Below are 13223 nucleotides of genomic sequence, written 5' to 3'. Positions count from 1 at the left end.
TAACTAATGATTGGGTTGATTTATTTAATACCGTTTCTAAATTCTGTACCCACCGTGGGCTGCATAGTTACGGAATAAACCTTCAAGATCAGAATATTATACTCTCAGAAATGAATGACTTCATTACCACAGTTAAAGTAGGAGAAGCAAACAGGAAATTACATTATCAGGAGGGGATTCTAATAAATAATAAATCATTAACATTGTTGTATGAGGCAATGAGGTACAAGTACAAAATTGAATACATCATCACAAGAAAACTTAACCAAGATCTGGTAGAAAACTTTTTTTTTCGGAAATTAGAAGCATGGGTAAAACAAACGATCATCCCTCTGCTTTAGATTTTAAACATAGACTGAAGTGGTATATACTAGGTCGAAATCCATTATCTCAGTTTTGTGAGAACAAAAACACCTCCTATTTGCTTTCGGAAGAAGAGGCATTAATAGTGGGTCCTAGTACAAGCCAATCAGAAGTCAATGATAATCTGCAGAAAGAACTGTGTGCAACGGCAGAATTACTTAAAGGCATTCTGAAACCGGTCAAATTTACCAACGATCGAGATCCTGAAGAAAATATAGGCCTCCCAGAAAAAATATATGAAATCTCTGCAAGACAGCGGATATCCCAGGGAGGATTAAAATATATTGCAGGATATGCTGCATCAAAACATATGGAGCAATACCCGAATCTTGGAATTCCCACAAAATTGTCAACTTCTGCTAATCAAAAAGACTGGATTACTACAGTGCCCCGTGGAAACTTAATTCTCCCTTCTAAGGATCTGCAATTGATTGCCATGCTTGTTGACAGTATATTCTCAGATGTGCACGGAGATTCTGTTTCTCATGAGAAATTTATAATAAAAAAGACTGTAAATTTGGTTAATTCTGCCATGAAAAACGAAGCAGAAATCAGTTCTCCTCTTCCGCCAGAAGTAATTACGACATTGGTTAGAACAAGAACATTTATTAGAATTAAAGAAATTAATAAAATAATAAAAATGTCTGGAATTTCAAAGAGAAATGTTATAAAGAAAATGAAAAAGATTGCATAAGAATAAGTATTTACTTAACAGAGTGGGATTTATAATGGTGAAATTATATTATGTCTTGTGTGGAATAATAAGGTAAATAATGTAGTAGACTATATTATGTCTCCAATAGCCTGAATATATAAAAATATTTGTTTACTATAATGACAAATTATTCCAAGAAATTCATATACATATGTTAATAAAGGTTCAAAAGTATTTGAATTCATGTACAAAATAATGTATGTTATAAATAACTGTATAGATCTAAGTATGTATATATTTATTACACATTGTATTGTAATTATTATAAAACCACGTGTATATTACAGAAGGCAATATTATTAATGACACACTACCATATCACAGTGTTTCTTGAAACTTGAGTTTAATATGTAATAGATCATAATTTTATTACGTTATCAGTTCAAGGTAGTTCCTATTGTACTTGAATTCATGTGTAATATAATTTGTGTGATATATGGGCCTAATTTTGTGCATATTTGTAGCATAATGTATTATAATTATTATAAAAGTACGTTATATTACAGAAGGCAATTATTAACGTTGCACTACCATGTTACATTATTTCTTGACTCTTGAATTTAATTTATTGTTCACTATTTTATAATGTTATCACTTCAAGGTAGACCCTATTATAGCCTATACTGTATACACAAACCATGAGTTTTATTTATTCATTTAAATCTATGGACGCAGATCTAACCATCAACAATCTGTTATGTTGACCGTCATTCGAGTGCGGCCTGCAGTAAAGGTGACGTCATGCGCAGACTGAACGAAAACACGCACAGTTTGTCCCATACCTCTACTATGTTTCCACCATGGTTAAACTGAAGTGGAAAAACCTAGTATTTCGTCAAATACGTGCTAGGAACTTAATCTAAACTTATGTACGCTAAATTTAAAACACTTGAGCTATTCCTAGAAGGAATGCTTAAAAGAATAACCTAAGCAAAATTGTCATGTAGTATGACAAGAAGTCCTAGCAAATATACTGAAGAAAATGTTAATATTCCTAGGTTATTTTAAATGCGACCTGCAAGATTGCCTATAAAATGAACAAGTATGATTCGGATGATTTTATTAAATTGTTTTCCCAGTCTCTACACGTTGCAAAACTATTTACTATACCATAAAATATAGAATGAAAGTAGGCCTTAACTGTAGTAAACAACCTTTACCTCCAAGCTTGTAACGTGGGTGAAACATGACAAAACACGCTTTCAGTTTTTTTGTTACAGTAAAGTATAATTATTATCAAAATGTGAACGTGAGGCCAACAGACGGCTGGTCTGTCTGAGCCTTTCAAGGGCTGTGGCACCACAGATAATTATTAGTGTATAATTGAGCACCCACGTACAATAATGGGGTAAGTAGTTACGAAATATATTCATACTTACCCCATTATTGCACGTCGGTGCTCAATTATGTTCTTTCATGTCCTTCCAGTCAAAATACTAACAACAATACGACATACCCCAGAGTTTAGCGTTATTATGGATGCGAGTGTCGAAATACAATTTTAATATTTGATTGCTATTACTAGGTTTGAAACGGAATTGTAGCGGTTTTATCCGTATTTAGTTTAACTTTATTACTAGTGAACCATTTATTTGATTAATCGTTTGTCTTCGAAATAGGCCTACTTCTTATAAGCTACAGCTCATCGTCTTCTTGTATAAGCAGTAAGGACAGAAGGAGCAGAAATAAAGGATGCCGGTGTCGAAATACAGTTTTAATATTGTATTGCTGTTTGTTTTTCACTGGGTTTGAAACGGAATTGTATTGGTTTTATCCGTATTTAGTTTAAGTACATTACCAGTGAACCATTTATTTTGTTTATGCCGGGCGTTGTTACACATTTATGCATAAAAAAAATGCTGCTAATTAACAAAACTATGGACTTAACTTCATAAAATTTACATGAAATATGATATATCAGTTGTCTTTTTCCTTTTGACATTGCAGTTATATGCAGCACACACAACAGGCATGTTTTTTCTTCGTTTTTTTGTACTTCTTACCTCCGTTATACAACATTGTAAGCAGACGAATTTTTACAAAGGTGGGCGCTTAGCTCAGATCTGCCGTGTTTCGCGGTGGCACCGCAAAGAGCGCTGTACAGGACAACATGGCCACTCTATAGTCTTCTCTTTCTAACTCGTTGGTAATCACAGAAGAACAAACCAAAGATCATAGAATTATTAGAATAATATTGCTGTGGCTTTTACTCTTTGACCAAAATGTAGTGTGGTAATCGATTAGAGCCAGTTGCACTATCGATATTTAACACGCCACACTAGAGCGCTCTACCGGATGCAATAGAGAACCTCAGATATTCTATTACCTTTCGTAATGAAGTAATGACGAAACTATGACGAAGCTGTGTAACAGTTGTACTGTTATACACGACGTATGTAGTGATTATTAGTAAGGAATTTACACACGACTTATAAACGAGCTACTCATTGTATAAGTATAAGACAGTTAAACGTCTGTATATAGAGTTTTTATTAGTAAGACCGTCACACGTGAACAAAGTAACTAGAGAAGCACATGTTACTGACTGATTCTGATTGGTTCTCCTGTTCAAGCTTGTGACATCACATGCCATACAGACTACGGCGCATCTAGTAGCCGTCCGCCTTCCGAATTGCCGTCTACTCTATAATAAAAGCCAGGTTATGAACCGATTAAACAGGAAGTAGTTGGCAGGGCGAAAGAAAAGTGCGGGTTAGAGGGGTAGCCTGTGCAGCGATGACACGTTGAGTATGGCGGGGGGGAGGAGAACAAAGCTTTTCATTGGACCTCACGTGAAAATGTCGTCTGCTAACGAAAATCTGCCAACGGAATCACGGAGACAGTGTAGCCAAACTTCCCAGTTCCTTTGGAGTACCACGTCATGGCTCTCTTTAGGAAGGCTGCGGCCAGGCAGAATTGGCAACACAGCGGGCAAGGCCTTCTCTTCCGTCCTCTCAGATCGAGGGTCCTTTTAAACTCCTTGTTTCAGCTGTTACATCATTCGGAAACAATAGGAGTTCTAGCAGTGTCAAGATATGAGTTAGCAGCCGGTCTCAAAGTTTACATTTTAATTTAATTGTGTATTATGCCTGAAAAGTGTGTCGTTCCGGGCTGTAATAGTAATTACAGTAGTTCTATCAAGATAGAGGGCTACATCCGCAGTTTCCGTATACCAAAGGATCCAACTCGGAGAAATGAATGGATTCGTGCTATTCCTCGATCTGATTGGACACCATCTGACAACTCCGTTGTTTGCATAAAACATTTTCATACAAACAATCTTCGCTTTGTGGAAAAGTATAAGGACAAGGATGCCAATGCGTGTGAATACCCTCCTAAGTGCTCCAGATTTACACGAAGATGCTCTCCCAAAAATTTTCCTAATTTACCACAATACTTGAGCGAATCCAGCTCTAAAAAGCGTAAAAATCCCGACGAAAGAAGAGAGAAAGAAGAAAAGAAAAGGAAGAAGCAGAAATATTGCGTCTTGAAGTGGAAAATAGGATAGAAGATTTCAAAACATTCTGTAAAAACGTGAGTGACAAATTCAAACTTTCTGATTGGAATATTTTCAAAAATAATAATTGTTGTATCTTGTACAAATTAGATGTAGTTTCTATACCCAGAATTAGTTGTAGTATACGTGTACATAATGATTTGGTTGTTGAAGTCCATATAAAGGGTGGCAAAATTCCCCATACATTTCTCCCTGTATTGAGAAATGGAATACTTAAAGAGTGGTCACAAATTAAAGCATTGATGGAGTATTGTGAAGAACACAGTTTGCAAAATAGTGAGAAACATTTACTGATAACCGACGGTTTACAGAAGCTAAAAACCGAAATTGATTACAATGCCAATGACAGCAGTATCCTGACTAAATTAAATATCCTGCAGGATCAGTTTTCTTTGCTGTTTAAGACTGTTCCGCATTACAGTGTTCAATGTATTTTAAATGCATTTTTAATTTACATGCAGTCAGTAAAATGCTACAATGCTCTAAGGGTAAACGACATAAGACCACTTCCACATCCTAGACTGCTACAAAAATTATCCGCATCATTCTCCATTTCCCCCAAAAGAGATCTAGAAAATAATAATTTCCTTGCACTCATATGCGAAAAACTTTCAGATACAGACAAAATTGTAAGTTTGCAAATTGACGAAATTCACGTAAAACAAAGTTTGGATTTCAAAAATGGAAACTTATTTGGCACTGTAGAGAACAAGGCACAAGATATGGCAAAAACAATAGTAGCATTTTTAATTAGTTCAGCTTTTGATCATTTAAAAGAAATTGTGAAACTTGTACCTGTAAAACAACTTAAAGGTGATGAATTAACAGACTTGACAAAGAATGTAATGATACAGGTAATTAATGCTGGTTCCAAAATACTTTGCATTATAACTGACAATAACAGTCAATAGAGTAATGTTCTACGAATTGACTAAAGATTCAGAGTCTAATTACTATTTTACCTTCGGTAACAATCCATGGAAAATGTATGTTCTCTACAGTGTACATATTTTTAAAAATATAAGAAACAATTGCCTAAATTTAAAAGATTCAGACAAAACTTTCCATGTTCCATTTTGGCCGGCATTGCCGAATATACAGTACCGGTATGTCAATCTGATGTTGAGGATTTCGAAAGAGATTTCTGTATGCGAAGCAAAATTTTCTGATTTGCGAGAATTACAAAGGAAAGAGACAGACATGATCGTGAAAACCGCCCACAAATTAAGCCAAAAGACTCTCAGTCCAAACACTTTTGAGAGGCAAAAATAAATTTAGTGGTAAATGTGTTCAATGAATATACTGTCGCTGCTTTGCACAAGAATAACTACTTCAGCACAACATATTTCATCAGTGTTATATTAACATGGTGGTCAATTATAAATGTAAAGAGTGCTGTTGTGCATATTTTTAAGCGCAACCCTTTGAAAGAGCCATTTGGTAGTGTTGGTGATTCAAGACTGAAGTTCTTGGAACGTTTTATGCTGTGGCTAGAAAAATGGAAAGAAATTAGTGGTAATAATCCTCTTCGGGGATGTTTGACCAAAGATACCGGTACTTATAATGCCCTCTATCATTGCACTTATGTTTCAAAAGAAATTATTAGCTACTCATTAGCTAATTTTAATGTAAAGTATGTTTTGACAGGAAAGTTTCAAACAGATAATCTGGAACGTCGATTTAGTCAATACAGACAATTGAGTGGCGGTAATTACAATGTCACTGTTACGCAAGTATTGGAGTCTGAAAAAAAAAAAGGTCAAAGTGTTCTAGGTTTACATTCTGCCAGATATGGTAAAATTTCTTTTTCTGATAACATGTTGGAAAAACAAACTGAATTAATGTGTGGGGAACCTGATAATATTGATGAGTTTAAAGAAGTTTTAAATGCGAATTATGTCGATAATTTAAAAATGGATGATTCAGCTTTTCTTTACATTTGTGGTTATGTAACTTTCAAATTATGTTTTAATTTGAATTGCGATGTATGTGTGAAATTATGTAAAAACACACATGAATGCACTGATACGTATATTCAATGTCTAAATAGAGGTCGGCTTTCAGTCCCCTCTGATTTTATCTTGTGTGCAGGTAAATATATTGTGGCAATTTTCCAAGCATTAATTGGAGCCAAATTTGAAAGTAATTTCTTGTTAGCAAAGAACCAGAAAAGTATTGTACATAATTTATCTAAGAAGGCATTATCTCCAGATGAAGGTCTTTGTAACATTATTAATGATGTGTGTGTATGTGGAAGTGAGAACAACTATATTGTAGATAAAATGATAGGCATTTTTAGTAATAATTTGTTAAACAATTACAGCAAAAAAAGAAATGGACAGCTTGCCGTGAGAAACTACACACGTAAACTTGATACATTAACAAAATAAAAACTGTTGCTGTTTTGTTTTAATTGGATTTGGTTTGTATTTCTACATATAGGCCTATTCCCAATCTTTCACTTCAAATATTCCGTTGTCCATGAGACCCATGACCATACACAATAAGAAGTGACCATTTAAAAGGAGAACAAACAAGTTAATCAACCCTAGTCTGTCAGACACCGGCCTTGGAGGAGGGGTGAGTACACCGTTGCCAGCCCGAACGCCTCAGCCTTCCTAAAGACAGCCATGACCACGTGCATTACGAGTCGCATTTCGTACCAGCGTCATTAGCTCGTGCTTTCTTAAAATACAGTAATTTTAATTACTAATATTGTGGATAGTGTTATGGAGAACTATATACAGTAGTTATTTTAAACATATCGGTGACAAACGCTGAACATGCTTTGAATCTCGCGCCACCATGTGGCAACAGAGCTCAGAAAGCGAGCAACAGAACGTTGCTTCCGGTTTAGTCGGTTCATAACCTGGCTTTTAGTAGGCCTATAGTCGACGATGTATGCAATGGAGGGGGAAAGGAATTGGTCACCCTACCCCATTATCTCCTTCCCTAGTTGCCTCATAAGTGGTGCCTTGTTGGTATTACTTGTGAGGTTCACACCTGTCTTCGTACAGTTCACTAAACAACAACAAAAACAACAGCAAATGGTGCTATATACAAGTATAATGCTTCATCGGAAGAAAAAGAAATAGAAAATGTAGCCTACGTATAAAAAATCAGAATGACGACAAAAAATTATGCTATATACAAGTATAATGCTTCACCGAAAGAAAAATAAATAAAAAATCGGAATGACGCCAAAAATTATGCTATATACGAATATAATGCTTCTTACTTACTTGCTTGCTTTTAAGGAACCCGGAGGTTCATTGCCGCCCTCACATAAGCCCGCCATCGGTCCCTATCCTGAGCAAGATTAATCCATTCTCTATCACATATCCCACCTCCCTCAAATCCATTTTTATATTATCTTCCCATCTACGTCTCGGCCTCCCTAAAGGTCTTTTTTCCTCCGGCCTCCCAACTAACACTCTATATGCATTTCTGGATTCACCCATACGTGCTACATGCCCTGCCAATCTCAAACGTCTGGATTTAATGTTCCTAATTATGTCAGGTGAGGAATACAATGCGTGCAGTTCTGTGTTGTGTAACTTTCTCCCCAAATATTTTCCTGAGAACCCTATTCTCAAATACCCTTAACCTATGTTCCTCTCTCAACGTGAGAGTCCAAGACGAATATAATGCTTCACCAAAAGAAAAAGAAATAGAAAATTTACATATAAAAAATCAGAATGACGACAAAAAAAAATGGTGCTATACCTATACAAGTATAATGCTTCACGATACAAAGAAATAAACAAAAATTGAGAAAATTACGTACCAAAACCCAAATGACATTAAGAGTTTGAATTATGGTACAATGACATGAGCTTCAAATACAATTTTCAGTTACTCAGATTTGTATTTGTTGTTAACTAATGTTGAGTTCTTGGCAAAAGTATTAACTCTCTTGTTCTACAACATAAGCAGAAAGACATTAACTCCCTTGCTCTACAACATAAGCAGCGAAAGTATAAATGTTTTAATACCGGCACCATATTTTTTTTTTTTAAATTATGGTGGTTATATCGTCTACATACAACCCCCAAACTGTCTGGATGACCAACATTTGCCGTTGGTTAGAGGGTCCATATGACCTAGCTGGGAGGATTGTCAGACAACTCCACCGACCGTATCTCCTCTTCACCACTTAGGGGATTCGGTGAATGTTACTTATGTCCCGCCCAATATAGGAGACATAGACCAGTTTACACTAATCCTAAACATCTTGACGGTATAATAAAAACCTAAACTAACCTAACCTAAGTGCGTCGGTGTCTATTCCAAAATCGGCGGAAGTTGCTCAACGCTCCTTTAACCAATATTCCTTCAGTGGGCGGTGGATACTCTACACTGACCGGGGATTCTTATTCATGCCATGGCAGGTCATCATTATGTTGAAATGGCGTTTTCTCTAATTTTGATGGAACAGTTATATCGCTGTGACTCGGTCCCCAGAGCCTCGTTTGTTAAAAATGGGTTGCACCACGGGAAGGTGAGGATGGGATTTGAGTAGGAGAGGTTATGGAATGCATTTCACTACTCTTTGCAACCCAGATTTGTATCCGAAATTAGTACCAACATTGACATTTAAAATCTTAAATGATCGAAATGTATTATTAAGCCCTTTACAAACTTACCCTAAATGTTAATGTGTGGTCGTGAGGGGCTAGACAAATATCTCGCTCATTTTATTCGAATCGTTCTTAAATTTAGCGGTCATCACTGATGTCTTTGCTCGAAAAAATAATTAAACTAGTCTTTTTATTTAACATAAGGTTGTCAGTGGGATGGTAGATATTGCTTTGCGAACCCTGGCTCAATTGTAATGTAAAGTCGTAAGTCTACCACAACATTAAGTTTACTTCCATATTTGTTCAAGAACACTAGAGCAAAAATTGTGCTCAAACAAATACTCTGATGCACATATTATTAAGTATTACACTATTGTAATTCGGGAAACATAAGAATATATGGGTTGTACACTGAGCTGTAAAAGAAATGTCGAGTCGAAGTCGCTATCGATTTGAAATATTATCGTGTTACGAGGACTTCGCTTAGGAAACAAAAGAAATACATATCGATTGTAACAATGACAACCTATCCGATAATTTCAGTTTTTTTTTTTTAATTCTAATCTTCAGGATCCAACTTCAACTGTGTTTGACGTTCATAGCAAGACAAAGAACGATAAAGAAATTAAATTTGTGGTCTCGCTGAGTTATTAATCGAGAATTCAATTCATTTCCCATTCTCAGAATCTTAATATAATTACGCCGATGAACACTCGTCCAGTATCTTTGCAAATATAAAATATCATCTTCATTAATTGACATTAAAATTGAGAAAATAATTATTATCCTTTGTGCAAGGGAAAAAAAAAACAATGTATAAGGCTACATTTTCAGCTGAAGTGAACTAGATTGTTGACTAAATAGCCGGATGTGACATTATAGAAGTTACGATCCAAAGCTACGCAGTGAATAGCAATCAAGTTCGTAGTAGCTAGTAATCGAAAATGCTTGCTTGATTGTTGACTTGTATACTTAGGCCGTGTCTCAAAACTCAAGTCCATACTACACACTAGTGACTAGCAACTAGATGACTTGTGAACTACGCACTAGGGAGCTTTGGACATGTATGCTTGAAACATGGCCTTCTTCATAGATTATTTTTCTAAAAACCATGACATTACGGTGCAGCACTAAATTAAGAAGGCAGTGTCCTAATGCAGTTTCATTACGAGTTATATGGAAAAGATAAGGGCTTAATATATTACAGTAATGATTAAAACATTCTACAGAAGGTACTAACAATATCAGTGTTCAAAGTTAACGCGTTATTCTAAATTATAGCCTATGTACATTATTTTACTTCCAAAGCATTTTCAGATTTCATAACCCCATTTGCTGATGAGGTATCCATGTTTGTTTAGTGAACAAGTCAACAATCAAGCAAACATTTTCGTTGACTAGCTACTACGGACTTGATTGCTATGGACTATGTAGCTTTGGATCATGACTTCAGACGTCACATCCGGCTGTTTAGTCAACAATCTAGTTCACTTCAGCTGAAAATGTAGCTTTGAGACACGGCCTAAACAAACATGGATATCTCATTAACAATTGGTGATTATGAAACCTGATGCTTTGGAAAGAAAATGTGAGTTCAATGTAAAATAACACGTTAACTTGGAACATTGACATTGTTGGTATCTGTGTTACATTTCTTTTTAATATTGTAATATTTCAGGCCCTTACCTTTTCCACATTTATTTCGGTTGTTGTTAGCCAAACGTAATTTTCTTTTACAATTCTACATCCTTCTACGTTTCTTTTCTAGTGTCTCAGGAAATTACCATTCACTTCATAAACCTGAGAATTAAGTTTCTTGAACTGTTTACTGGAAAACTGTTTATAAACAAAGAATTTGAATTTCCAAAAAAATAACAGCTGATAACTCGTAATTAAACTGCATTAGAACACTGCCTTCTTAATTTAGTTTTTATTTTTTATTTTAGTAGGTTATTTTACGACGCTTTATCAACAGCTTAGGTTATTTAGCGTCTGAATGAGATGAAGGTGATAATGCCGGTGAAATGAGTCCGGGGTCCAGCACCGAAAGTTACCCAGCATTTGCTCATCTTGGGTTGAGGGAAAATCCCGGAAAAAACCTCAACCAGGTAATTTGCCCCGACCGGGAATCGAACCCGGGCCACCTAGTTTCGCGGCCAAACGCGCTGACCGTTACTCCACAAGTGTGGACTTCTTAATTTAGTGCTATACCGTAATTTCATAGCGTTGAGAATAATAATCAGATGAGGAAGGCCATGATTCCAGCATAGCTCTCTAGTGTGTAGTTTACAAGTCAGCTAATTGCTATAGGTATCCTCTAAACAAAACTCAGCTCAGACTTCTCGCGGCGCGCATGCTATACCCCTCTTACTCCCCTGCAGTAGGCTTGAGAGCATGCTGGAAATGGGAGCATACGTCATCTGCGCGAGACAGTCACGCTCGCAGGTTTCTGCGCACCGATGTTTCCTTGTTGGATGCCTATAGTTAACTTATTAGCATGTAGTTTAGACTTAAGCTTTGAGACACGACCAAAAAATCCCCTCTTGGTGAAAAAATAGTAGCTTGTTCGTAAAAAAAGAAGAGGTGCTGTTAGAATTAAGTTACTACAATTATCGGTATTCGAGTTTAAAAATAGGGTTTCCTACAATATACCTATTGCAATCTTGGTTGGATGTACACTGAACTGCAAAAGAAGTGACGATTCGAAATTAGGCCTAGGCTATATCGTTTTTCGAGGACTTAAACATGGCAAGGTGGAAAGCTGTTTTCCTGAGATTAGTTTTTTTTTTAAACATGTAAATACGATTTTTGTAACATGTTCACGTTATTAATGAATATGAATTGATTTTAAATTATTCATGTACTTTTATTTTACAACATTAATAAGAATACTACACGAAAGTGATCTAGGGAATAGACTCTCTGATCTATATACGCTTATTAAATATTATAGTACAGTTCACCTGAACTACTAGTACACAGAAAGATTAGAAATACGTTTGCATTAAATACATGTCGCTTCATTAACCTTGTTATAAAAAAAACAACCGCGTATTCTAGATTGGAAAGAGGTTCTACGGACCCAAGACGGTTGTCTGACCTAATTTAACCTTACATGTGCAGTCTGCACTAGACTCTTTTTACTGTCATCCGCCTTTGTGAAGGTGGCGCTTGCGGTGAGCGACAAACAGGCCATTTTGCTTACAAAGCTCGTTTTCAGCGGTCATGTTGTATTCTTAAACAAGAGAATTATTTACTGTTTCCAGATCTTCTTGTAATTGAAATAACATTTTCACTTACCATTTGTAGCTTGTATTACCGTCCTGCAAGAGCGTCCTATCTTTCCATCAACCGTTGCAGTTTTATTTCGTATAATGAATTGCTCCACCAGTTATTGCAAATATAAAACACAAGCACGTAACAGATCACCTAGTCTCCTCAAAGCACGCAACTTCTAAAGAAAAGATATTAAATATCCGGAAGACCGGAAACTGAATAAACAAATGACAACCAGATTCAGCAAAACGTGCTTTCAAAAATATGAAAACTTGTTGCAGAGCGCTTACTAAATTGAGATAGGGAAAGATACCTCACTTGTCTTCGTTGCATAGCTATATCGTCATCTTGTAGCGATGTGAGTAGTCGGAGAGATCCACTGCAAGAGAGAGTTATGGCACAACAATCATAGGCCTATAGGGAGAAAAATAAGACTTTTACAAAAAGGGCCGTATTTTAGAATTAGTCAGAGAGTTCCAACATTGGCTGGTGCAATGCCAGATCTATATAGTTTATGGAAAGGCCAACAAACGGTAGGAGCTGCATAAAACACATTCAATATCACTTTCCAGAGTTTTGTGCGATAGCTCCCTCTTGCAGTGGACCATTAATTTGTTCGATGTCAATTTATGATTATTTGGTTTACTGTACGTTCAGAAAATTCGTGTAATTACATTTCTGTTTATTCCGTTGGCTAAAATATTTGCTGCTTCCTCCGCTATATAACTGCTAGTCTTGGGGGGGGGGGCATGTGGAATCGAGTTCTCTAAAT

General features: G+C 36.1%; 1 long non-coding RNA gene across 1 annotated transcript in view; it reads right to left on the bottom strand.

Annotated features, from left to right (window-relative positions):
- The window catches only part of LOC138695262 (uncharacterized), a 226038-nt gene extending 213420 nt beyond the window's left edge, over positions 1–12618 (bottom strand). Inside the window, exon 1 of the long non-coding RNA XR_011331104.1 lies at positions 12476–12618. This is a non-coding gene — a long non-coding RNA (uncharacterized lncRNA). The remainder of the gene's footprint in view (positions 1–12475) is intronic.
- Positions 12619–13223: the final 605 nt, after the last annotated feature.

The sequence above is a fragment of the Periplaneta americana genome, chromosome 2, assembly GCF_040183065.1.
Source record: "Periplaneta americana isolate PAMFEO1 chromosome 2, P.americana_PAMFEO1_priV1, whole genome shotgun sequence".
Taxonomy (NCBI): domain Eukaryota; kingdom Metazoa; phylum Arthropoda; class Insecta; order Blattodea; family Blattidae; genus Periplaneta; species Periplaneta americana.
This window is presented reverse-complemented; position numbering and strand designations above follow the sequence as displayed.